The sequence below is a fragment of the Triturus cristatus genome, chromosome 4_1 (assembly GCF_964204655.1).
Source record: "Triturus cristatus chromosome 4_1, aTriCri1.1, whole genome shotgun sequence".
NCBI lineage: Eukaryota > Metazoa > Chordata > Amphibia > Caudata > Salamandridae > Triturus > Triturus cristatus.
The window spans coordinates 542,826,258-542,850,642 of NC_140585.1; the positions used below are offsets into that span (position 1 = coordinate 542,826,258).

General features: G+C 46.7%; 1 protein-coding gene across 1 annotated transcript in view; it reads left to right on the forward strand.

Annotated features, from left to right (window-relative positions):
- Positions 1-24,385, forward strand: part of LOC146855200 (GLIPR1-like protein 1) — an 858,145-nt gene that overhangs the window by 317,761 nt on the left and 515,999 nt on the right. The window lies entirely within an intron of this gene.

The following is a 24,385-nucleotide window of genomic DNA, read 5'->3' on the forward strand; positions in this document are numbered from 1 at the left end:
AACAAAAACCGGTCGCAAACGGGCAGATTCTCAGAATCTGACCCTTTGCTCCCGGTATTTTTGCATTTGGGATGCATCATCCCAAATGCAAAAATAGCAAAATAAAGAATCTCTAAATTGCGATTCCTTAAATTGCGATTGCATTTAAGGAATCTCAAATTGAGATTCCTTAAATGCAATGCATGAAAGTAAAAATATTAGCGATTTCGCTAATAGGGGGAGCAAATTACCATGAACTTCATGGTAATTTGCAAAAACATTGAAAAATGCACTTAAGTGCTTTTTTCAAAGTTCCATTTTACACACACACATGCCCTTGGGGCATGTGTGTGTGCAAGATGTACTCATATGCAGATTTCAGGGGTGCAACAGGGTGTCCTTTTGACACCCTGGCACCCTTGAAATTGCATTCTCAATTTGCCATTCTTTAATTGAGAATCGCAAATTGAGAATCTCTTCCCATTCATTCCTATGGGCCTGAATGGGGAGGTATTCTTTAATTGCGACTCGCAATTTGTGAGTCGCAATTAAGGACTGTTTAGAAATTGCTATTTTTTAAGCGATTTCTACATGCATAGCCTTTTGCTATTCCTTATTAGTTAATCCTTATTTTTCGCTAATAAGGAATCGCAAATGGCATTTTTGATGCATGTGCCAGCAAATTAGAAAAATAGTATTTGTTTTTATATAAATATTTAGACCAAGAACTTGGGGAACAAAGTAAAGTCTTTTCGCAATATGAAAAAATCACAATAAATGCAATAATCACAGTTTTGAGCTGTAAGAAAGTGCCCCTTTTTGCACAGTTACCCCCCAATGTTTGCCTGACATCTGATGAAATCTGACCTGATGTGCCCTGGTTCCCTGCCAATCAGGTTTCCAGGACCTGTGTTCTTTCCCAAGACTATACCTCTGTAGCCACAATTGGCACATCCCTGGCCACAGGTAAACTCCTTGTAAAGGGTACCATGGGTACCAAGAGCACTGTGACTAGGGAAGGCCTCTAAGGGCTGCAGCTGCAGCACCAATTGCACCACCCTTAGAGGCCCTGCACCTTAACACACACCCTGCCACTGCAGGTTGTGTGTTTTGGTGCAGAGAAAAGTGAAGAGTCGATATGGCACACATTCCTGTGTGCCATGCCTGCAACCCACTGCCTGAGGCCTAGGTAATTCATCCCTCTTGCAGGGTGCACTAGTCCTAAGGGGGAGATACAGTGTACCCCTACAGTGTCTAAGTCCATTCTTAGACATTGTAAATGTGGTAAAGCCATAATGAATATATGGTCTGGAAGATGATCATTATGAACTCCACAGCCCCATAATTGCTTTACTAAAACTGGGAAGTTTGGTAGCACACTTCTCAGCACATTAAACCCACGCTTACTCCAGTGTGGGATTTAATGTAAAATGCACTCAGAGGGCATCTTAGAGATGGCCCCCTCAAAATCAACCATCCCTGGTGTGGTTCCTGAATGGCTGCCTGCCATTTGCCACCAGAAGACAGGTTTTTGGACCGCTGGGTAGAGAGCCTCTGCTCTCTGGGTCCAGAAACAAAGCCCACCCTGGGCAGAGGTTTCATGCCTCCTCCACCAGGATGGGCTGGGTCTACGAAAGGGGAAGCTTCAATAGCCTGCCATCATTGGAAGCTGTCACTGACTTTAGCTGCCCCCAGCAACTGGCTCCCACTGGTTCCGGCCCCAAATTAGGGTGGGAGAATCAGCGGAAAATCCAAGCTTGGAAGAGAGGTGGGCCCACCTTTGGCAACCCCTCCCCTCAGATGGGTGAGGCGAGGTGAAGCACACATCTCAGTGCCCTCTGTCTTGAAGATTGGGGACTCAGCCAATTAGGAAGAGACTCATGCCCCCTCCCATTGGAGGGTGGCATAATAGGGGGTGTACCTACCCCAAGGAAGGCACACATTGGTCCCGACCCGCACAACCCTTTAATGCCCCTAAATTTAGAATCTGAAAGAAACACGTAGTGATAGATTCCTTACCTTAGAATTACCCCCAGGCGTCAGGCTGGATCCGGAAAGTTTTCATCAGCAGTACCCCTGCGTGTCGGTAGGTGGCGTTGTGCGGCTCCGCATCCGTTGTCGGCATCGTGATCGCCGGGATGACGTTGCGGGCAGTACTTAGACGCCGCCCACGCACGCTGATGTCAGTTCTTTCTTTTTCCGCGCCGGCAAGCGCAGATCCGGTAAGAGCTAGTAACCCCAGTCATTTTTTGACTGAGTTTTTGGAGATTTTTTGTCTCCTCTTTCTTGAGTCAATCGACTGCTGGTGTCTTGGGGATGCCCGGGTTTAAGAACTGTGGGGACTGTCACTGCATGATGTCGGTGACGGACCCACACTGTGAGTGTCTCTACTGCCTGGGGCGCGACTACGACTCCAAGTCTTTCCCCGTCTGCCGGGCCATGGCACCGAAAAAGTTGCGGGAGCGGTCCCGAAAGTTGCTGGATGTCCGGCAGTCGGCTCCGCGCCGTTCAAGGTCCCGGTCCCGTGGGAGGTCGAGTGACCGGTCGCGGAGTCGTCACCATCATTCTTCTGGATCTAAGTCTTTGCACTCTGGGTCAGGTAAGTCCAAGCATTTCAAGAAGAAGTCGAAGAAGCGTCGTCACTCTTCGACTTCCCCTCGCCTGTCACGGCTGAGGGTGCAGGAGGTGCCACCCCCACAGCTCCGGCAGTTCCTAGGATATCACCACCGGCCTACCCGCCCTTCCCGGGTCTGGCGGCGACGCCTGCCTAGGTGCAAGAGTTTCTTACTGCCATGGGCCGACTCTTTGGGGCGATTTCCACGATGGTGGCGCTTAGGCACCATGCCTGGCTGAGAACAACTGGCTTTTCGGGGGATGTCCAGAATACCCTGATGGACATGCCCTTTGATGGCATTCGCCTTTTTGGCAATAAGGCAGATAGTGCGCTGGAGTGCTTTAAGGACTCACGGGCTACGGCCAAGTCCTTGGGCCTGTCGGCCACTCGGCCTCCTCTGCCTTTCGCTCCTTTTGTGGCCGTGGAAGGGGCGCCCCACTACGTTCGCAGGGCCACAGGCCGGCGCAGCAACTTCCTCAGCGCGGACGTGGGAACCGTCGAGGCGGTTCAGGGGGCCAGCGGGCTGTCAGTCCACCTCCAACCCCACGGCATCCACTGCAAAGCCTTCCTAGTCCGTCCTTTCAGGTCCATCAAACGCCAGTGGGTGGACGGATTCGCCATCATCTCCCCCACTGGCGCACCATCACTTCGGACCAGTGGGTGCTGCAAATTGTCCGAAGGGGCTACTCCCTCCCCTTCGAGACTACCCCTCCAGCCATGCCACCTCAGTATCACCGCATCTCAGGGGATCCCTTGACGCTTCTCCAGCAGGAAGTTGCGGCCCTCTTGTCCAAGGGGGCCATCGAGCGCGTTCCGATGCCCGAAGTAGGTCGTGGTTGGTATTCCCCCTACTTCGTGGTTCCAAAGAAGGACAAGGGCCTGTGTCCTATCTTAGACTTTCGGAACGTCAATCGCTTCCTCCGGAAGGAGAAGTTCAAGATGCTCACATTGGCTCAGGTCTGGCCTAGACCCGCAAGACTGGATGGTAGCGTTAGACTTGCAGGACGCCTACTTTCATATTCCCGTCCTGCCGGCCCACCGGCGTTACCCACGGTTCACGGTTGGCCACGAGCACTTTCGGTTCACTGAGCTCCCTTTTGGCCTTACCAGCGCCCCTTAGGTGTTCACAAAAGTGATGGCGGTGGTCGCAGCTCATCTGCACAGATCAGGGGTTTCAGTCTTCCCCTATCTTGACGACTGGCTGATGAAGGGGGGCTCACCCAAGGCAGTCGTCTCCCACCTCCAGACTACGGTCGACCTCAGCAGCTCCTTTTCATCGGAGCGGTTCTGGATACGGCGCAGTTTTGGGTTTATCCTCCTAAACAGCGAGTCCGGGGCATTCGGGCTATGATTCCAATCTTTCAGCCCTTGTCCAGGGTTTCGGTCTGGATTACCCTGAGGCTGCTGGGCCTCATGGCCTCATGGCCTCCTGCATCCTGCTGATCAACCATGCCAGATGGCATATGCGGGCTCTGCAGTGGGACCTGAAGTTTCAGTAGGCGCAGCATCATGGGGACCTGTCCAGACACATCCAGATCTCGGAGGGCACTGCACAGCAGTTGCAGTGGTGGCTCATGAACCAGCATTGGGTCAGGGGCAGATCCCTCTCCCTTCCCCAACCGGACAACACAGTGGTGATGGATGCTTCCCTCCTGGGATGGGGTGGCCACATGGGAGAGGCAGAGATCAGAGGCCTCTGGTCTCCGGCGGTGTCCAAGCTCCATATCAACCTTCAGGAGCTTTGGGCGATCCATCTTGCACTGAAGGCATTCCTTCCCTCTGTCAAGGGGAGCGTAGTGCAGGTGTTCACGGACAACACCACCGCCATGTGGTATTGCAACAAGCAGGGCGGGGTGGGGTTGTGGAGCCTATGTCAGGAGGCTCTGCACCTCTGGCCTTTCCGCCTATACCACTTCTGCCCAGAGTGCTGAAGAAGATCAGACGGGACTGGGCCCAAGTCATTCTTGTGGCGCCGGACTGGGCTAGAAGAGTTTTGTATCCTGAGCTACTCAGTATGAGCATGGATCCCCCGATTCATCTGCCTCTTCGGGAGGATTTTCTGTTGCAGCAACATGGGACGTTCCTGCACCCAAACCTGTCCAGTCTCCACCTCCTTGTGTGGAGATTGAGCGGCGGCATTTGATTCCCTTTGACTTGCCTCCTGAAGTCTGTGATGTCATTCTGGCAGCCAGGCGTCCCTCCACTAAAGTGGTATACGCTTGCAGGTGGAACAAATTTGTGGTGCACAGCAAAGGCTGTGGATCCCCTTTCTGCTCCTCTTTCCGTGGTCCTTTTGTTCCTTCTTTCTTTGTCCCAGCAGGGCTCTGCTCTGGGCACTATTAAAGGCTATCTTTCTGCCATTTCGGCCTTTCTCAGACTACCTGATCAACCCTCTCTTTTGAAGTCCCCTGTTAAAAATAGATTTCCCAAAGGCATTACAGACCTTTCCCTCCAATTCCATTTGTGATGCCACAGTGGGACTTGAATCTAGTTCTAACTCATCTGATGTGCGCTCCTTTCGAGCCTCTTCACAACTGTCCTCTTCGTCTTTTGACTCTGAAGACTGCCTTCCTGGTTGCCATTACCTCTGCTAGGCGAGTGAGTGAGCTCCAGGCTCTTTGATGTAATCCTCCTTTCCTTTCCATTCATCCGGACAAGGTGGTGCTCAGGCCCCGGCCTTCTTTTTTGCCAAAAGTTGTCACGTCTGTTCATATTGGGTAGACTGTTTCCATGCCCGCTTGCTTCCCACCTCCATATCCTTCCAGAGACGAAGAAAGGCTCCACTGTCTGGACCCACAACGTGCACTTTCGTTTTACCGCCACCGAACACAACAGTTCCGGGTGGATGACCAACTCTTTGTTGGCTAAGTTGGCACCAAGAAAGGTCGGGCAGTGCACAAGATGACTATCCTGCTGGGTGCATCAAAGCCTGTTATTCTTTGGCTAAAAAAGAGCCTCCGGTGGGGCTGCCTGCTCATTCCACTAGAGCAATTGCAGCCACTACTGCATTGGGACGGGGTTTCCCCCTGCAAGATATCAGTCAGGCAGCTACGTGGGCATCGCTGTGCACATTTACAAAACATTATTGCCTGGACAGCCAAGTCCGGAGGGACGGCTTTTTTGGCCGTGCTGTTCTCCAGGACTTTCTGGTGTGATCTTGGTTCGCAGACCCACCACCAGGGTTGGTATTGCTGGGGTATCTATCTATTCTAAGGATGGGCATCAAATTCCATTCCGCTGGCGGAATTGCGATATTTTGACATTTTCGCGCTCCGCGGAGAGCGGAAAATGCCCAAACTTTTGCAACCTGCCGCGAAACGGAAGTATTTTTCTTGTTCGCGCGTTAAAAATGCATTCTCGCGCGCGATCGCTTTACCAGCGTTCGCCGATGAGTTTTCCAATCCGTTCACGTGCGCCACAAGATGTTGATAGCCAGTCGCGCTATCCCGTTGAAAGTTAGCGATCGCGATCACGTCATTCCCCTCGCCATCAGACACCGCGAGAGTCTGCGATCGCAAACACGTCATTTTCCAGCGTGAGGTCGCAACCACATCAATCTCTACCGCGACAAAGACCATGAGATCGCGAACACATCAATTTGGGCGCGCTATCGACATCCGGCAGAAGTGTGGTGAAGGTCGCGATCGCGAACACGCCAAATTTTCGATTTGGAGAAGAATATTAACTCTAGTTACATAAAACCTCTAAATGATGATTTGGATGGAAAAAACTCCTCTGATTGACATTTGGCTGTCCTTTTTTGTGCAAGGAGTCCTTTTAAAGTGCCACAGAGTCTCCAACTTCCTGTTCCTGTCCATCAGGCTCCTCCCAGTGCTTTGTCCATCTCCTGTTCATTCTGCCTTTGGATTTCAGCTGGAAGGATCACTCTTTGTGTCTGCTGCATCATTATCATTGGATTTGAAGACTTTTGATTTTGATATTTTACAAGTAAGTTGGTGTTGTGTCTGTTTGATTGGGGGCATTGCAGTTGCTGCAACTACAATTTTGGTACTTATCATTCTTTTTTTTAAATTGTTGGGGGTAGCCAGTAGGCCCAGAGCTAGTCATGGGTGGGTGCACGATGAAGCAACTGTTCCTTTGGTGTGTATTGAATGTTTTTCAAACATCATTTATGGCATGGATGGCTTTGGATTGAGTTGGAAAATGTGTTTTTTGGGGGGATTTCTGTTTTTGGGGGTGTGTTAAAGAAATGCCTTTGTTGTGTGTGTGCCTGGTGTGTTGGTGTGCACCCTGCAGACCTTGTTTTGCTCTGTGGATTTTCGTTTTTGCATTTTATTGCATTAAAAAGGCACAGCAGTGTGGTTTAGCATGCATTCTTTTGCCTGGCTTCTTTAAAGGCCTTTTGGCAGTTCATTGATTGCCAGGCCTCCAGCTTGTTGCTTGTGAGTGTCCATGTCGCTTGTGGCCTTTTCTGGTGGGAGTTAATATGGGCCTGCACGGTTTTCCTATTGGCTTACTGCTTCCATCCATCCCCTTTGCCAGCAGCAGCTCCCTTTCATTACATTTGTATTTTTGTGGTTGTTCTTATTCTTTCCTACCCTTCCTGAGAGTGTAGTGTGTTTATACTGTACACAGTAAGTAGTATACCGTAGCCCTTGTTGACAAAGTCTCACAAATGGCTACACTATATCTTCTATTTTCTTGTTTGTACTAGTAGGAATTGAACCACAACAACAAATGCAACATTTCACTGATGTTCTTCTCCCCTACTTATTTGCTTTTAGGTGCACAAAAAGACACAGGAGGAGGTAACTATCAACATCATCCATTGTACTGCCAGACAGAAGTCCTGCTGCGGACCACATCACGTCCAACTGTGGGGTGCCGCATCTATCTGTTTCTGTCTTACAAAGTCATCCAATTATTAAAATCAAACACTGGCTGTGTGCGGCCCTGCACCAGCAAGGAAAGAAGGATACAGTGTGATGTAAAACAGTAACCCCACCCAGAAAACATTAACAACATCGTTTGTAAACTTAAGTAGAAATATATTATTAAGTACCCTAACAAAAATAAACTATGTAAAAAAAATCCCACACCTGACCCACCCCTCTCCCTAACCGCAACCAATGTCCGTAAAGAAAATGTCAAATTGCCCAAAAGAGCAAACCCAACGCCCGGATCCCACCCACCCCAAGAATAATTTAAAAAGGGGCAATAAGAACGGGGTCTAAGTTCGGCGGGCTTTTTTCAGGAGGACACAAACTTGCTCCTCCAGGCGGGCAACACGGTGCTTCAATGCGCGGCAGTTGCATCCACGGGGGGGGGCAGCACTGATGGAGGGGCGGCGGTGGGTGGCTGCCAGACGGTGGCGCCGTACCACTGGAGGGCGGTGGCTGGGGCCTGAGGCATTGGAGGAGGCTGCAGCTGCTGCCGCCTCCTCCTCCTCTTCCAGGACCACCAGCCGTTGATATTCGTTCTGTATTGCCTACAGTTTCCAACACCGGGCCTTGGCTGCCAACTCCTTCCGGTCAGGTTTCCCCTTGGAAGGAGTAGCTATATATGAAGAAGAAAAAACAAGACTATTATAAAATATGCTCTTAGCAAAGCAGTAAGACAAATATTTCTACACATAGTGTCACGGTAGCACAAGCAAGCACATAACATTTGTGGTATGTATGTACTATCCTCCCACTTTCTTGGACTTTAACATTTGTGGGAGTTTCAGGCATTCAACCAACCATGCATCTGATTCCTATCAGCCACCAGTATGCATGCTGCATGCATCCCACAAATCCTTCTCTGCCAGTCATAAATCTTAAATCTCGCCCCTCCTTATTCCTTCCACTCTTCTTTCCCTTTTCGTTCAACCCATCTATCAAGGTTATCTGATCTGACTTTTAGTCTTCTCCATAAAACTTTCACAGCTGAGTTGAAATCATCAGATAGAAGAGGCCATTGGTTACTCAACAACTCTCCCGCCACTAATGCTTTTACTAATGCTAAGTAAAGGGTGTCTTCAACCGTTCACAACAACCTCTTACTTAGTAAGTCAACTGTACAGTATCATACAGTACACCCTTGCAGTGAGTGTAATGTCAATAAGTAAGGATTAGGCATCTAACTTACCACCGCCCGCCACTGCTGCTGGCTCACTCCCTGCAGCTCCTCCTGCAACTGCCACCTCCTCCTCTCCTCCGTCAGCAGCCGCGTTGCCGCTGGCCCCGGCACTGGTGGTTGGTAGTGCGCCTTGAAAAAACATTTCACATTTTTTAGGTGTCATATCCACCTCCCACTATTTTTCACTAGCAAGATTGAAAAATGAGTTAATAGTAATACATACATATACAACATACATCACTAGTACAAATCAGGTAGTAGTAGAGTAGACACTAGTAGTTATATGGTCCCTAGAGTCATTCTAGTCTTTGCTTAGTTAGCCCAAGCCATGCTACCATTTTACCTTTGTGTCTTTTATTTTAGCACACACGTCGCTACCTCGCAGCTTGTTGTATAAAGAGTGACGCCTTTGAGCCCACATGAGCTCATACTGCTACTGTCTAAGCGCTGCGTACAAGGTCAATCAAAACAAGCCACTTTGTTATGGAGTTCTGGTGTTAGTCCATATTGCTTATCCAAAATGCTACACTTTTTGCCACGACTGAGAAATGCTTGCAATATACTAACGCGCACCATTTTTCTCCTAACAGACGGAAGATTCCATTCTAAGAACCAGAGCTTTGCAGAGCTCATGATGTAACCAGTACTAGCTTCTTCTAAGGTGAGGGGTCCACATAATTCGCTCAGATCTTCATTTATAATTTTACATAAACTATATTCCTATTCCTACAACTGTTCACTTATTTATTAATCCTGATTTTGCTTTTTTTTCCCTTCGTTCTATGGACTTGTACTTGTAAGTGTAACTAAGTGCAACAATGTTTATAGTTTTAATCTCATGCATTTTGCTGTTGATTATAGAACAACGTACATAGCTTGTCAGTTGCAAATAAAATAATTTTTGTACTTACATAGACTCGGTGGTATTTGGTGTGGATGGACTTACACGAGTGAGCGAGCGAAAGGAAGGGTGTGCAAACTGTGCTTGTGCATTGCTTCCACGACTGAAAGGTCGGGAGTGTTATGTTCTGGGTTGTCTACTCATTGGGTATTGGGGGGGTTCGGAGAGCTAATAGTAATAAAACACTATAATAACTAGTCGGGCAGAGGATTGTGGTGGGTTCTGTTCTGACTGAGGTGTGAGTGTGAGGAAGGTCCAACCTCCCATCACCAACATCCTATTTTCTTGTGCAACTGCAATGTTCTGTATGTGGAATATCCCTCCAATAGTAATAGTATGTCCTATCCTATCAAAATAGTAAAATCTGGTTGGCCATTTTGTTGGTGGGAATTGTCGAAAAACATCAAGATTAATAAAGCCTCAAAGATTAAGAAGAATAGAAGGAGTACATGAGGACAACCCAAAGGACTGGACTCATCAATAGTTAGAGCTACTGGTGAATCTGATTTTTATTTAAAACCTTTTAAATAAAGAGTGGCCCACTGGGCATGCTTAGCTACAGACAGACTAATAGTAGTAGTACAGAGTCATAGCAGAGGCAGTTAGAGGCAGGGATAACAAGAATCTAGAAACAGATAATCTAGATCGAAGGGTAATTGTTGGTAAAAAATAGCATTAGGAAACGGAAACAATAGTTCGGGGAAAAAAATACGGTGCAGTAAAAGTTAGTGAATAAGAATTAATATTAAAAACAGGAAGACTTACTGGGGCCAGCAGAAGAGCCCTCGTTCTGGTCCTCCTGTACTGGAACTGCTCCCTCCGACTCTGCCCCCGTCTTCTTGCCCCTGGGTGCTGATCATGAAAGATATAAGAAAGGAAGAGACCAACATTGATGATTGCTGTGAAACAAATAAAATATTTTTATAAGACTGTCAAAAAAACATTTGTGTAAACAAAATTGACCTATCTAATCTGGTCGACAAGTAGTATCTGGGGATTTGCGGACCGACTAGTTATTATTTATCTACACTAATCCAGTGTTCCATTGTGATTACAGAATACTAACTAAGCCTAAATAGTACGTACCAACTGACCGAGCCCAACTATTCCAGGCGTGCCAATTGTACATTAAGTAAGCATTTCCACTTCTTTTAGTCCTCAAAAATTCATAAATGGAGGACATAGGCCTGTATTTTTGCATACACAAAATTGTTGGTTCATTGATGCAGATGTTCTGCTAGTGCTAAGCCTATTAGCACTCACTGAACAAACTACAAAAGGTTCTACTAAGGACTGGGGTAAGCAGTAGCAGCACTCAGCAGCACGTGACGTAATAGAGGGGGCGTCGCAGACTACTAAAAAATTACAAACTTATAATAAGTAACTAAACCTAAGTATCAATCCACCCCATCTCTTAGTGACAGGACAAAGGAAGGACTAGAGTCACTCTAGCATTGCCTAACTTAAGTTTTCTAAAATAAACTCTTACATAATCACGCAAAACGAGCGCAAACGCAAAGTTGCAAATAACAAGATTAGTAGCGCAGAGCACCAGTGTCATAACAATCACAGAAGACTTTTAAATGTAAATTACCTATAATGTATGTAAGCGGCAGCATTCTAGCTGGTCGGAAAAAAAATATATTCGCAATATATAACACAGCAGAAGAACAGACACAAAGTAGTAACAATTAAATAGCTACTCACCAAGATCCGGGACCTCCACTCCTGGTCCAGGATATCGGACCACCAGTGCGTCAGCTGGTTCTGGCTGCGCCGGACCCCCGAGCAGCAAAACACTGCCCGGCGCACCTTCCCCCACCGCTGCCGACGCTCCCGGAGTCCGTAACCGGACCCAGTCCTGCCGCCTGCTGCCAGGGTTAAGGGGAGGTGGCGCTGCACAAAAAAACCCAGTAAAGGCAACTCCACCTCCCCAAATAAGGCCCGTGCCTGCACCCCTTGTGGGCGCCGCCTTCCGCAAGGAAGGCGGTCGCGGCTCAGGCTGCGATGCCCCCTGTGGACCTTTGCCATGGTTCTGGGGTAGGCGGGGGCGGAAAAGAAAAGGTAAAAATTAAAAAAGTAAGTAAAAAAACAGAAATATCAGGTAATAGAAAAAGAGTGAAAAAGTAGTTAAAAAAACAAAAAAAAAAGTAGACAAAAACAAAAAATAGAGAGTCAGGAAAATAGAGAGAGAGATAATAAATAAAAAAGATCAAAAAAAAGTTTGCAGAAGCAAAGGATTGAAAAGATATAGGGAGGATTGAAAGCAGGCCCCAGAACCATAGCATAGAGTGAAAAACAAGATGGCCGCGCCCATTGCGACCGCATGGGCAAGTTCGCTAGATATTTTCCCCCCGAGCACGCAAAAAGCATCGCGAACACGCAATACGCGATCCCAAACAGGAAATACCTAACACGAACAAGCGCAAGCATGCATTGCGTGACCCAGAACAGGAAATAGCATCACAAACGGGCGGGACAAGTGAAAACAAAATGGCTGCGCCCATTAGCGACCGCATGGGCAAGTTGCCGACACATTTGCAACGCGATCACGCAAAAAACATCGCGAACGGGCGAAACAAAAACTTCTGCGTCTTCGCGATATTTCTGCGCGTTCGCGATCATTTTTTGCGTTCTCACGAAGATTTGCGTAACGCGATTACGCAATTTCCGCCCACCCTTAATCTATTCTAAGGTAAGGAATCTATTATTACGTGTTTCTTTCAGATAAACAAGTTACTAACCTTCGGTAACTATGTAAGAACCATTAGTAGTGATAGATTCCTCACCGCCCCACCCTTCCTCTCTGTTCTGCGAACTGATTTCTAGGGTTAAAGTCATCCCTTTCAGGGCCCTAGATTAAAGGCACCAGTAGTCAGTATTTTGCATGGCTCTGCGTTCCTGGCGTGGAAAGTCGTGTACAGAACTGACGTCAGCAAGCGTGGGCGGCGTCTAAGTACTGCCGGCGACGTCATCCCGGCGATCACGATGCCGACGACGGACGCGTAGCCGCACAACGCCACCTACCGATGCGCAGGGGTACTGCTGACGAAAACTTTCCAGATCCAGCCTGATGCCTGGGGGTAATTATAAGGTACGGAATCTATCACTACTAATGTTTCTTACAGATACACTGTTACCGAAGGTAAGTAACTTGTTCATCACAAACCAACCTAGTTTTGCAAGGGGGGTCCCATGAGTTTTTGGCCCGGGGCTCGGCGGCCACCTGGGGAAACCTACATAACCCACACATTTATGGAAACAAGACACCTGGGGGAGTACAAGGAGATATGGCTTGCGTGGGTCCCCCAACATTCTTTTACCCAGAATCCCCTGCAAACCTCAAATTTAGCAGAAAAAAACACTTTTTTTTCTCAAATTTCTGTGTGGGAAAGTTCTGGAATCTTTGTGGCTTCACAAATTTCCTCCCACCCAGCATTCCCCCAGGTCTCCCAATAAAAATGGTACCTCACTCGCTTAGGTGGGTCTAGGACCCCCGACAGGCAAGGTCCCAAAACCTATTGAGGTGACATAAAACTTACCTATCACAAACCAACCTGGTTTTGCAAGGGGGGTCCCATGAGTTTTTGGTCCAGGGCTCGGTGGCCATCTAGGGAAACCTACCAAACCCACATATTTCTGGAAACTAGACACCCGAGGAGTCCAGCGAGGTATGGCTTGCGTGAGTTCCCCAACATTTTCCTACCCAGAATCCCCTGCAAACCTCAAATTTTGCAGAAAAAATCGCTTTTTTCTCAAATTTCTGTGTGGGAAAGTTCTGGAATCTGCATGGATCCACAAATTTCCTTCCACCCAGCATTCCCCCAGGTCTCCCAATAAAAATGGTACCCTACTTGTGTGGGTAGGCATAGTGGCTGCAACAGGAAATGGCCAAATCGTACTGTGGAGACTTCAAAATTACCTATAACAAAACTACCTAGTTTTTTTGGGGGGGAACCTATGATTTTATCCTTGGGTTCGGCGGCCATCTTGGGAAAGTACCAAGCCCAAACATTCCTGAAAACTAGACACCCAGGGGAGTCCAATGAGGTATGGCTTGCATGGATCCCCCAACGTTTTCCTACCCAGAATGCCATGCAAACCTCAAATTTAGCTGAAAAAAACACATTTTCCCCATATTTTGCGAGGAATCACCGTGCCGGCACAAATGTCCTACCCCACAGCATTCTCCCTAATGTCTCGAGGAGTAAAATGATACCTCACTTGTGTGTGTCCAATGCAGAAACTTTTTTTTTTAAGTTTAGCTCTTAGAATTCTCGGTGATATACCCTTATTCCCTATGTTTTGGGCTCTTCCCTGTCACAGGCCCTTGCCACACCCACACAAGTGAGGTATCATTTTACTCGGGAGACTCCTGAAACAGCCACCTTTTTTCAGACTCGGGTCTGCTCCACTCCACGAAGTGTCGAAGCTGCAAAGCTCTGAAGTATTCCAGGAAGTTCAGGATGCCCAATCCTCTCTCATCCGGGGTCTAAAGGAGAGGTCCCTGCGCATGCGGGGGCATGCCCAGCCCAAATGAAGTGGCCCACTAAACTTTGGATCTTCTGAAGGATCCCAGGTTTGGGGCCAAGCTTGTATAGTTTGAAAGACATACAGAGCTTTGGGTAAAATGTTCATTTTAATTGCTGAGATGCGGCCTAGGAGAGACAGGGAATGTTTTTGCCATTGCCGAAGGTCTGTCTGGATTTGGGAAAGGAGGGTGGTATAGTTCCTTAAGACCGTCTTGGGAACGGAAGAGGTCAGCTCTATCCCTATATAAGTAATTGACTCGTGTGATTTCAGCTCTCCATATTGAGGCCTCTCAGACTCGGGTTGGTCCGCTCTGCTACCCAAATTTAGGACCATGGATTTCCTGACGCTTATTTTGAACCCGGAGGGTTAAAAAACTACAGCTAGGCACCTTGCACAAAACGGGTCATTTTTCACTGTGAAATTGCAGTGTGTCCACGTTGCGTTTTGTGCCGTTTCCTTTCGTGGGCACTAATCCTACCCACACAAGTGAAGTACCATTTTTCTCGGAAGACTTTGGGGAACGTGGGGTGGGTGGAATTTTGTAGATCCACGCAGATTCCTGAACTTTCCACCACAGAAATGTGAGGAAAAAGTGTTTTTTTTTAAAACTTTTTTTAGGTTTGCAAGGGATTCTGGGTAACAGAACCTGGTGAGAGCCAGTAGAGTTACCCCATCCTGGATTTCCCTGGGCATCTAGTTTACAAAAATGTATAGGTTTGCTAGGTTTCCCTAGGTGCCGGCAGGCTAGGGTTAAAAAAACTACAGCTAGGCACTTTGCAAAAAAACTGTCATTTTTCACTGTGAAATTATGGTGTGTCTACGATGTGTTTTGCGCCGTTTCCTGTCACAGGCACTAGACCTACCCACACAAGTGAGGTACCATTTTTCTCGGAAGACTTTGGGGAACGCGGGGTGTGTGGAAATTTGTGGATCCACGCAGATTTTAGAACTTTCCACCACAGAAATGTGAGGAAAATTTGTTTTTTTTTACAATGTTTTAGGTTTGAAAGGGATTCTTGGTAACAGAACCTGGTGAGAGCCAGTCAAGTCACCACATCCTGGATTCCCCTGGGTGTCTAGTCTTCAAAAATGTATAGGTTTGCTAGTTTTCACTAGGTGCCGGCAGAGCTAGGGTTAAAAAACTACAGCTAGGCACTTTGCAAAAAAAGGGTCATTTTTCACTGTGAAATTGTGGTGTGTCCATGTTGCGTTTTGTGCCGTTTCCTGTCGCGGGCACTAGGCCTACCCACCGCAGAAATGTGATGAAAATGTGTTTTTTTGGACAATTTTTTAAGTTTGCAAGAGATTCTGGGTACCAGAACCTGGTGAGAGCCAGTCACTCCATCCTGGATTCCCCTGGGTGTCTAGTTTTCAAAAATGTATAGGTTTTCTAGGTTTCTCTAGGTGCCGGCAGAGCTAGGGTTAAAAAACTACAGCTATGCAGTTTCCAGAAAAAGGGTCATTTTTCACTGTGAAATTGTGGTGTGTCCACGTTGCGTTTTGTGCCGTTTCATGTCGCAGGCACTAGGTCTACCCACACAATTGAGGTACCATTTTTCTCGGAAGATTTTGGGAAAAGCGGGGTGGGTGGAATTTTGTGGATCCACGCAGATTCCAGAACTTTCCACCACAGAAATTGAGGAAAATTGTTTTTTTGGACAATTTGTTAGGTTTGCAAGGGATTCTGGGTAACAGAACCTGGTGAGAGCTAGTCACTACATCCTGGATTCCCCTGGGTGTCTAGTTTTAAAAAATGTATTGGTTTGCTAGTTTTCCCTAGGTGCCGGAAGAGCTAGAGATCAAAAACTACAGCTAGGCATTTTGCAAAAAAAAGGTAATTTTTCACTGTGAAATTGTGGTGTGTCCACGTTGCGTTTTGTGCCGTTTCCTGTCGCGGGCACTAGGTCTACCCACACAAGTGAGGTACTATTTTTCTCAAAGAATTTGGGAAAAGCGGGGTGGGTGGAATTTTGTGGATCCACGCAGATTCCAGAACTTTCCACCACAGAAATTGAGGAAAATGTGTTTTTTGGACAATTTGTTAGGTTTGCAAGGGATTCTGGGTAACAGAACCTGGTGAGAGCCAGTCACCCCATCCTGTATTCCCGTGGGTGTGTAGTTTTCAACAATGTATAGGTTTGCTAGGTTTCCCTAGGTGCCGGGAGAGCTAGGGTTAAAAATCTACAGCTAGGCATTTTGCAAAAAAAGGGTCATTTTTCACTGTGAAAATGCAGTGTGTCCATGTTGCGTTTGTGCCGTTTCCTATCCCAGGCATTAGGCCTACCCACACAAGTGAGGTACCATTTCTCTCTGAAGAACTTGTGAGACACAGGGTGTGTGGAATTTTGAGGATCTACGCAGATTCCAAAACTTTCCACCACAGAAATGTGAGGAAATTGTGTTTTTTTGGACAATTTTTTAGGTTTGCAAGAGATTCTGGATAACAAAAACTAGTGAGAGCCAGTCACCCCATCCTGGAATCCCCTGGGTGCCTAATTTTCAAAAATGTATAGGTTTGTTAGGTTTCCCTAGGTGCCGGCAGAGCTAGGGTTAAAAAACTACAGCTAGGCACTTTGCAAAAAAAGGGTCATTTTTCACTGTGAAATTGCAGGGTGTACACGTTGGGTTTTGCGCCGTTTCCTTTCGTGGGCTCTAAGCCTACCCATACAAGTAAAGTACCATTTTTCTCGGATGACTTTGGGGAACGCGGGGTGGGTGGAAATTTGTGGATCCACGCAGATTCCATAACTTTCCACCGTAGAAATGTGAGGAAAATGTTTTTTTTGACAATGTTTTAGGATTGCAAGGGATTCTGGGTAACAGAACCTGGTGAGAGCCAGTCACCCCATCCTGGATTCCCCTGGGTGTCTAGTTTTAAAAAATGTATAGGTTTTCTAGTTTTCCCTAGGTGCCGGCAGAGCTAGGGTTCAAAAACTACAGCTAGGCACTTTGCAAAAAAAGGGTCATTGTCCACTGTGAAATTGTGGTGTGTCCACGTTGCGTTTTGTGCCGTTTCCTGTCGCGGGCACTAGGCCTACCCACACAAGTGAAGTACCATTTTTCTTGGAAGAATTTGTGAGACGCAGGGTGGGTAAAATTTTGTGGATCCACACAGATTCCAGAACTTTCCACCACAGAAATGAGTAAAATGTGTTTTTTGGGACAATTTTTTAGGTTTGCAAGGGATTCTGGGTAACAGAACCTGGTGAGAGCCAGCCACCCCATCCTGAATTCCCCTGGGTGTCTAGTTTTAAAAAATGTATAGGTTTGAGAGGTTTCCCTAGGTGCCGGCAGAGCTAGCGATCAAAAACTACTGCTAGGCACTTTGCAAAAAAAGGGTCATTTTTCACTGTGAAATTTTGGTGTGTCCATATTGCGTTTTGCGCCGTTTCCTGTCGCGGGAACTAGGCCTACCCACACAAGTAAGGTGCCATCTTTCTCAAAAGACTTTGTGGAACGCGGGGTGGGTAGAAATTTGTGGATCCACGCAGATTCCTGAACTTTCCACCACAGAAATGTGAGGAAAATTTGTTTTTTTTACAGTGTTTTAGGTTTGCAAGGGATTCTGGGTAACAGAACTTGGAGAGAGCCAGTCAAGTCACCCCCTCCAAGATTCCCCTGGATGTCAAGATTTAAAAAACTGTATAGGTTTGCTAGGTTTCCCTAGGTGCCGGCAGAGCTAGTGTTAAAAAACTACAGCTAGGCACTTTGCAAAGAAAGGGTAATTTTTCACTGTGAAATTGTGGTGTGTCCACGTTGTGTTTTGTGCCGTTTCCTGTCGCGGGCACTAGTTCTACCCATACAAGTGAAATACCATTTTTCTTGGAAGAATTTGTGAGATGCAGGGTGGGTGGATGTTTGTGGATCCATGCAGATTCCGGAACTTTCCACCACAGAAATGTGAGGACAATGTTATTTTTGACAATGTTTTAGGATTGCAAGGGATTCTGGGTAAAAGAACCTGTTAAGAGCCAGTCAAGTCACCCTATCGTGGAATCCCCTGGATGTCTAGTTTTTAAAAATGTATAGGTTTGCTAGGTTACCCTAGGTGCCGGCAGAGCTAGGGTTGAAAAACTACAGCTAGGCACTTTCCAAAAAAAGGGTAGTTTTTCACTATGAAATTGTGGTGTGTCCACGTTGCGTTTTGTGCCGTTTCCTGTCGCGGGCACTAGGTCTACCCACACAACTGAGGTACCATTTTTCTCTGCAGTATTTGCAAAAGCGGGGTTGATGCAATTTTGTGGATCCACGCAGATTCCAGAACTTTCCACCACAGAAATTGAGGAAAATGTGTTTTTTAGAAAATGTATTAGGTTTGCAAGGGATTCTGGGTAACAGAACCTGGTGAGAGCCCGTCACCACATCCTGGATTCACCTGGGTGTCTAGTTTTAAAAAATGTATAGGTTTGCTAGGTTTCCCTAGGTGCCGGCAGAGCTAGGGATCAAAAACTACAGCTAGGCACTTTGCAAAAAAAGGGTCATTTTTCACTGTGAAATTGTGGTTTGTAAAATGTTGCGTTTTGCGCAGTTTCCTGTCGCGGGTACTAGGCCTACCCACACAAGTGAGGTACCATCTTTCTCAAAAGACTTTGGGGAACGCGGGGTGGGTAGAAATTTGTGGATCTACGCAGATTCCAGAGCTTTCCACCACAGAAATGTGAGGACAATGTTATTTTTTACAATGTTTTAGGTTTGCAAGGGATTCTGGGTAACAGAACCAGGAGAGAGCCAGTCAAGTCATCCCATCCAAGATTCCCCTTGATGTCAAGATTTTAAAAATGTATAGGTTTGCTAGTTTTCCCTCGTTGCCGATAGAGCTAGGGTTAAAGAACTACAGCTAGGCACTTTGCAAAAAAAGGATAATTTTTCACTGTGAAATTGTGGTGTGTCCACGTTGCGTTTTGTGCCATTTCCTGTCGCGGGCACTAGTTCTACCCACACAAGTGAGGTACTATTTATCTCGGAATTAATTGGAAAAGTGGGGTGGGTGTAATTTTGTGGATCCGCGCAGATTCCAGAACTTTCCACCACAGAAATGTGAGGAAATTGTGTTTTTTTGGACAATTGTTTAGGTTTGCAAGAGATTCTGGGTAACAGAAACTGGTGAGAGCCAGTCACCCCATCCTGGAATCCCCTGGGTGTCTAATTTTCAAAAATGTATACGTTTTTTAGGTTTCCCTAGGTGCCGGCAGAGCTAGGGTTAAAAAACTACAACTAGTCACTTTGCAAAAAAGGGTCATTTTTCACTGTGAAATTGTGGTGTGTCTACGATGCGTTTTTCGCCATTACCTGTTGCAGACACTAGGCCTTCCCACACAAGTGAGGTACCATTTTTCTCGGATGACTTTGGGGAACGCGGGGTGGGTGGAAATTTGTGGATCCACGCATATTCCAGAACTTTCCACCACAGAAATGTGAGAAAAATTTGTTTTTTTGGACAATTTTTTAGGTTTGCAAGAGATTCTGGGTAACAGAAACTGGTGAGAGCCAGTCACCCCATCCTGGATTCCCCTGGGTGTCTAGTTTTCAAAAATGTATAGGTTTGCTAGGTTTTCGTAGGTGCCGGCAAAGCTAAGGTTCAACAACAACAGCTAGGCACTTTGCAAAAAAGGGTAATTTTTCACTTTGAAATTGCAGTGTGTCCACGTTGGGTTTTGCACCGTTTCCATTCGTGGGCACTAAGCCTACCCATACAAGTCAAAAACCATTTTTCTTGGAAGACTTTGGGGAACGCAGGGTGGGTGGATGTTTGTGGATCCACGCAGATTCCAGAACTTTTCACCACAGAAATTGAGGAAAATTTGTTTTTGGGACAATTTATTAGGTTTGCAAGAGATTCTGGGTAACAGAACCTGGTGAGAGACAGTCACCACATCCTGGATTCCCCTGGGTGTCTTTGTATGTGGAAGGCTTTGAGTGACAAACCTCTTGCTTGTGCCCAGTGCCACATTGCTTGAGCCTGAAGTGATTGTTGCCTTGATTTTTTTCCACCTTGTTTGTTGATATAATATATTGTAGTGGTATTGTCTGCTTGAATCATCAGATCCTTCTAGGTGGAAGATGGTAAAAAAGCATTGAGTGCTACATGCACAACGTTTAGTTCTAACAAGTTTATGTGGTAAGTCTTTTCTTTTTGGGACCAACGTCCCTGAATTGTGAGGCGATTCATATGTGAGCCTCGTCCTGAGAGTGAAGCGTCAATGTTTATAGCTTGTAAAGGTATTTCCTTCAGAAAAGGAACCCACGCTAGAAGAATGTGAGGTTTGGTCAGAGATTGTCGTACATTGTCTGTGAGGTATATTCGATCTCCCATATATCCAGTATTTTGTGACCATTGATCCTCCACAAAATACTGAAGAGGTCTCATGAAGAGTCTCACATTTGGGACAATGAATATGAAGGATGCCATTGATCCTAGGAGAGATGCTATTTGACGGACAGTTGGTTTGACTTGCCACCAGAGCCTTGCATGCTTGAGAAGCTAAAGAATGGGTGGAAAGAGAGCTAGACAACTCTGGGGAAGAAGAAAGTCTGACTCGAGAAATTCTCAACAACGAAATAGATGGAATTGACATGTAAGTCTTTTGTTTGTCAGTAATTGTGTTTGCGGCAGCAGCAGAAGTGTTTCTGGTGCTGAATGAGGAGATTTCGACATCGAATGATGGGATTTCAAAGTCAATCAAGAGTGTGGCTGCTGCGAAGTGGGAATGTTCGTGGTTTTTCGCATTGATGGCGGTGACCATCTTGACGTTGATTTAGATGCCATACGGTGCTGATAGTATGTCGACGTCCTCCTTTCTTTTTAGGGCGAGAATGTTGGAGCTGAACCCCTTGGTGATCTTTTATATGTAGATCTCCCTCTGGGGGAGTTTTTACCAGATTTTTGAAGTTTCTCAGAAGGAGGACGAGATGAAGATCTTTCCATTCTTTTTCTCTTCTTTTTTTGTTCTCATGTCTTGCATTTGACCTCGCAGTCTGATGCCCTCCCGTTCCTTAAGGGTCCTTTTTGACATTGTCTAGCAAATGCCACATCTTTTTTCTCGGATGTGATGGTGAAAGACAAACCAAACATACCTTGTGCGCAATAAAAAAATACAAGCGGGCAGTCGACCTTAGTGGAATGCCACACCCACACCCACCATAATTGTAAGCTTTGCTGTCTCACCCATAAAGCTTTATATGGTGCGAGCCCCAGCTGCCTGTCAGATAAATTCAAAATTTACTGTCTGAATCGTCATCCTAGATCGCAAGGTAAAGGGTTGCTGGTGGTTCCCCGGTTTAAGAAGTTTAGAACCGGAGGCAAAACCGTTGTTCACCTAGCCTCAAAATTTTGGAACACCTTGCCCGAGGACCTACGCAAATGCTCCAATTTACTCTGCTTCAGGCAACTCCTGAGAACAGCATTATTCAGAGCTTAAACCTGTCTGCCTATGCTTATCTGACTTACCTGCTCCTATAGCGCGAAGATACCCCTTCAGGGGTGATTCCTGCGCTTTACAAATCCCAATACAAATACAAATACAAATTTGGGAAATATCTTTCATACAGTGTGCACTACAGTGTGTGCGCCCTCTGCCCAAAGGGTGCTCCCCTCTCCTGGGGAAATAGTTTCAAACGTTGCAGTCAGAGGTGCACCACATAGAAAAAAAAAATTCTATTTGATAATATACAGATTATTTGTGAATATCATGACAGCAAATCTTCAAAAATCCAATGATGGTCTTCTTTCATTAGTGCTTCTTATAGATACTCATAAAACCAGCCAATGTGTTACGTCCAACAAACAGTGGACTTTTTCAGGGCAAATTTGCAGTGATGTCAGTTCATAAATTCCGGACCGGTCCTTTTGTCAGGAAAATAAAAACTGTCTAGTAGGAGATATACATTTCCAGATTACACCATCCAAGTCAAATTAACAAATGGTGGACAAATCTAAGAGTAACATTCCACACACTTTTAGGTCAGGTGTGCAAAAGTGTGTATGTTTTGTCTCCCTGTTAGGAGGGCATATCCACCCACTGAAAGGCACTTCGATTGGCGCCACAGTGAATAAGCGGGAGGCAGTCTCCCGCTTATTCACCGTGAAGGGATTTTAATATGTTGACTAAAATGTTATGAAAAAGCCCTGTAGCTAGACACGCTTGTTCGAAAGGTGGGAAGGAAACACCTGAGGTGTTCAGAGGTGCTGCCTGAAGGAGCTGGAAAAAGAACTTGCTCTCAGAGGCAAACTACCACTACAAGACATTGTGGGAAGTCGTGCTTCTCAGGTTCTTAAAGGAACAGGCTTTTTTTGTAACCTCTATCAGTGTTAGCCTATCAGCCTGCATTTTCTCCTCATGCTTTTGATATAAAGAGTATGTTGAATGAGGTGTTCCGGTGCCTGCGCAGACTCCGTGGAATTATTCAACGTTTATGACTATCAAGGAAGATTCTTTGATGTAGAACCTACCAACCCTATATAGTCCTGCAAACAGAAGGGTCCAGCGGATGTAATAGCATATTGCTTTTGGAAATCAGCCATCATGACAAGAAATTATAAATTAAACATGAGCCATTAATCTTACTTGTTTTTAAAGCTTATTTGTGTTCTAACATTCTTAACCTCAGCTCTCAGCTGGTTTCACCAACATATCCTAGTCCATATGGACATAATATCAAACATATAACACTACTACTGCAACAGTTGTTCAAACTGCTTGATGTCACTTTATAACTGTTGTACTCAATCGCCTTTTCTACTATACAATGGTCACATACAGCGCAATGTCCGCAGGGAATTACGTAAATTGTTATTAAATTTAAAAGCAAATAAAGGTTTCTCTAATTTGACCTCTTCAATAACGTTGAGAATTTTCCAGTTGGTGTTGACAATGTTATTTGATAACTTATTTCTGAAAATTGGCTGACAACGACTATCTTCTGAGTTGTCTTTTTATTGTCAATCTTAGTAAACATACTTTCCTGTTATAAAAACAGTCTCTCTTAAATGAGTGACTTATTTGTCTTGACGCGGGCCCAGAGAGCCGGCACCGACTTAGGAGGGATCAGAGCAATTGCGCGACCAGAGAGGCCAGATACCCACGGTGCCCTGCACCCCTCACTGCCTTAAAAAAGAGTCACAAAATGGCAGCCGCATATTCCACAGAGTTTGGCGGCTAAAGCCGTGGGCAAGGCGGGGCACACAGCTGGGCACGCATACATTGCAGGGAGTGCCTAGTGCCCGTGGGCAGACCTAAGGAACCCAGATGAACGCCTGGTGACATTTGGTAGACTGCGTGAGGAACAACTGAAGCTAAGGAACAGTGGCACACCGGGCCAGGCCTGCAAGGAGACTCACACTGGGACTGGCTTAGTGGACGCACCGACCCCAGCGGCCCTCAGAGTAAATAGTGGCCGTGGTAAAGCCGTCAGTGCTGAGAACCCCAGTCCTAGAACCACAGAACCTGAGGTGGGGGGCCGCAGCTGCGGCCTTGTAGCCAAAAAACTGGGCCATATAGGAGGACGGTGCAGCTGTCATCAGCGCTGAGTTATGAATTGGTGGAAAGCGGCACGGACGGGTCCGCTTGAGTAGGCGGGCTGGGACACTGTTCAGCAGCATATTGGCCCACAGAGCCACAAGAGGACTCACAGTGGCAGCCGCGACTCCATGCCTGGCACGGCAATAACACAGCCCTGTTAGGAGGTGACAGGTCCAAGAGGCAGAAGATCCTGAGGTGAGGGAGGACTTTGATCACCACGAACACAGTGGGCCCGGGGCGCTAAGGAGGAGATGCCAGCAAGTAGATAAAGCACTGCCGGACGGTGCGAGAGAGGTGAGGCCACAGGACTGGTACCTACCCACTCCATAGCAGGAGAGCACAGTCACGACTTTGGGAACCAGGGACAGCAAGGGAGGCGCACGGAACACGGAGCCGACCCTCATTCGGCCGCAGGCCCATCCCACTGAACACCACATGGGGGCAGTGAGTACCTACTTAGATGGCTCCATGGGTCGGACCACCAAGAGACGTGATACCGAGCATCAGGAGGTAGCGAATGACGAAAACATGGAAGTCACGCTCACGCTCGGGGACCAGAAAGGAAGGGTTGACACTCCAGGAGGAGCTATCACTCCACGACATCCTACAGGCCATAGAAAGATCGCAGACGGCAGTGGAGACCAAGATCGACACAATCCGGGAGGACCTGGGCCTCCTACGAGCAGACCACAGGAAGCTGGCTGATCGGGTCACGGTCGCATAAGAGGGGATAGAAAGCCTGAGGCCACCGGTAGCTAC